This window comes from Limulus polyphemus, unplaced genomic scaffold (assembly GCF_000517525.1).
Source record: "Limulus polyphemus unplaced genomic scaffold, Limulus_polyphemus-2.1.2 Scaffold7231, whole genome shotgun sequence".
In the NCBI taxonomy this organism is placed as follows: domain Eukaryota; kingdom Metazoa; phylum Arthropoda; class Merostomata; order Xiphosura; family Limulidae; genus Limulus; species Limulus polyphemus.
In genome coordinates, this window is record NW_013672841.1 from 1 (window position 1) to 3,439 (window position 3,439).

Sequence of the window (3,439 nt, forward strand, 5' to 3'; positions counted from 1 at the left end):
GTTCAAACTTGAAAACGTCTGCTGATTCGATGAAGCTATGTTATGATAAGAAGTCTACTGAAGTTAGCTTTGTATTAGGAGACAAGGTGTGGTTGTATAGTCCCAGGAAGATCAAATGGAAGTCTCCTAAGTTCTCTTCTCCATGGGAAGGTCCATATGACATAGTGGATCTTCTCTCAGACGTGACTTTATGGATAAAATGTGGTCTGTGAGGTAAGCCAAAGGTGGTGCATGCCAACAGGCTTTGCCATTATCATGTTCCAGGACATTTCAATTGGGATAAAGTGAACAACGGAACAAATGACGCTGCTGAAGACGTGTCACCTGAAAACGCCACTGTCGAAGAAGAAACTCGACTCGGTTTTGAGAAGGGAAACAGCGAAGCCCTTGATGAAGTTACTACCACTTATGTGACTGTTACCAATGATAGAACGTTTCCTGATGAAGCAGATGAACCCCACATGAAGGATAAGCCAACGAGACGGAGGCCAGTACGGAAGAAGATACGTCCCGTAAAATTAAGAGACTTTGTTGAATTTTAATGTTGTGTTTGTAAATTCTGTACATTTAATCAAGTTATTGTTAATTATCTATTGGTTTCATGCAAATGGCTATTGTTCGGAACGAACAATACTAAGGAAGGGGCAGTGTTATGACAGCGGAAGTCGCGCGACGCTGGGAGCATACGCTGGAGTGCTAGAAAGATCGAGGAACCTGTCGAACGTCCTAGAGTTTGCTAGACGTGCGCTCTTATTGTATATAAGAGCGGCAAATAAAGCGAGAGAATTAATCGGAACTGGAGTAGCAGATAGAGAGATAAAAGATAATAGACACAGTTAATCAAGTCAAGTGAGTGGTAGTGACCCCAAGTAAAGTGCGTGAATCGTTGTGAATTATAGCGTGTGTTTAAGTTAAAGTGACTGAGGAAATTAAGCGTATTGCAAAGTTGAATTGAGAAAGAATAAACTAGTTTTATTTAAGAAAGGACTTGTATCGCTGAAGTTTCTAGGAAATAATTTCTACGGAAAATTAACAAACGATCACAGACGTAACAATAATTTTGATAAGCTGATGATACTGAAATGGTACAACAAAATAAAACTGTATTAAAATTGAACAAATAATGAGGAACGTTATATCTTCTAATATTAGAGCTTTATTATTTCGTATTAGCTTATTAGCTCATTTATCATTATTACTGTCATCATATTCAATTTTTCTATGTCATTGTTGTGTACTATCATTGAATGTATGGTTGTTAATGTTAGCTGCTTTCCTTTCATCATTCACAAATATGGATAGGCTGTTCTGAGAAGTCTATATTATGTTATTCTACTAATAAAGTGTTGCCATTTACCAATATATTTGCTTGTGTTTTTCATTCTGACGTTATTCAATGAAAAATAAAGATTATCATGAAAAGTGTCAGTTTCAAAAGTAGCTATAACTTTATTGGCCTTCAGACGTACTGCTCAGCCACTAGGGAGTTAAGGGGGGGGGGGCAGAAATGTAGTGTGAAAACGATATGTAAAGTGATGACGTAAAAATATACTCTCAGTTAGGCAGAATTTTTTTCCTTTAAGTTTACCTCAAACTTACAAAGAAAGGCCATGTTACAAATGAAAAAAATATTATTAATCATTTCATATTCTAAATTTCACGAAGCTGTATGAATTTCAAAATATAATGTACTTTATGAAAATATTGAATGTGTTTCTTCATAGAGGTCGCAATCTGATAGCCTGACGATTATCTTGCATCAAACTTAGCACCGAACGTGGTTTAATTGACTGAGGAAGGTATTTTACTTAAGCTATAGAGCAGATTGGTAGTAGTAGTAAAAATAGTACGTTTTTTAATGTAAATTATCATAAGTAAGTGATTATTGTGTTAGTGCATGTTTGCACAAATTTATTTTCAAGTAAATACACAAGAGTTACTATACTGTTGTATTATTAAGCTCTAATTTGGATATATTGTAAGTTTTGACATTTTTGTTGTAAGTTCTAAGACTGAGTAAAGTTAGTATAAAAAATATAATAATATTAATAAGAGTAAGAGTAGAATTAATCAATTGATATATCTCAACAACTAATTTGGAATTAAAACCACTATTTTCTTGTTCACATTAACGACATTTAATTGCAGCGAAATAACTTTTAAATTTTGCTGATGACGTTATTAAAGTGTTGAGTAACTGTAACTTGTAAATTGAGATAGTAATATAAATCGTATTACTACACAGTAACGGTTGGTTGGACAGATATTTGACGAATGGCAATTTATTTTTCAACAGCTTTTTGATCATGAGAAATTTCTCTTGATTGATTATTAGATTGTTAGTGTGATATCTGATTGCTTAAAAATTAAACTTGGACGAGCAGGGAACTATAGACTAATCAGTTTAATTATGTTGTTAAGTGGGTATTAAGATACATCTTAGTTTTTAAAAAAATTGCAAAGTTAATGTTGAATTATGAATTACAGGACATCAAGGAGCCTTTTGACCCATTAATGATGCCTTATCTCCAAACTTCCCAATTTGGTTATGACCTTCCAAATATTCATTGACTTAAACTATAAGGTTGCATCAATCTGTACCATGCTTAATGGCAATTTGTTCTGCAGATATCACTTTATTAGAGAAAACTACCTCAATTAGTGATGTGTCTGACCTTTCCAGACCTCAAACTTATGATTTCTTGTCGTACTGCCCTCAGAATTCAACATAAAAATTCATAGTATGGTTCAGGAAAAGGGTTGTTTGCCTTACTAACCTGTTTTTTATTATTTGTTGTTTTTTTATGTACAAGAATACTAAAGTTGAAGTGATGTGTGAGACTTAATGCATAGATGTGAGGGGTGGGCTACATTTTAGTTTATTTATAAAACTGAATTATTATGTAGGGTGAAGACAAACCTTGCTGACCTCTTGACATCTTGCTTTATTTATTACCATTGCATCAACTTTAATTAAAGTCCATATTTTTATTAAATTGAGCTCAGAATTTTAAAGTAAACCTTGTTGTTTTCTCTCAGTGTTACAATCTACTAGTGACTTGAGTACTGTCCATATAGTATTGTAACTGGTATTTCAAAATCAGGCTGAGGTTTATTTCCCTCTTAAAGATCTTGAAATTGTATAATATAGTTTGTGGGCCAAATCAATTGAATTGGTAATTGGAAATGTATAATGAAAATAGATTAAAATGTGCTATGTATAGTATTATTAAATATATTAAAATGTGCTATGTATAGTATTATTAAATATATTAAAATGTGCTATGTATAGTATTATTAAATATATTAAAATGTGCTATGTATAGTATTATTAAATATATTAAAATGTGCTATGTATAGTATTATTAAATATATTAAAATGTGCTATGTATAGTATTATTAAATATATTAAAATGTGCTATGTATAGTATTATTAAAT

General features: G+C 32.1%; 1 protein-coding gene across 3 annotated transcripts in view; it reads left to right on the top strand.

Annotated features, from left to right (window-relative positions):
* Positions 1 to 1,695: 1,695 nt before the first annotated feature.
* LOC106474444 (tRNA-splicing ligase RtcB homolog) overlaps positions 1,696 to 3,439 on the top strand; it is a 32,032-nt gene continuing 30,288 nt past the window's right edge. The window contains exon 1 of one of the 3 annotated variants that reach the window (XM_013935135.2): positions 1,696 to 1,799. The gene's annotated coding sequence lies outside the window, so the exon portion shown is untranslated. Of the gene's footprint in view, positions 1,875 to 1,956; positions 1,979 to 3,439 lie in introns of those variants that run through there. The other 2 variants (XM_013935136.2, XM_022402746.1) reach the window with 2 other exon arrangements.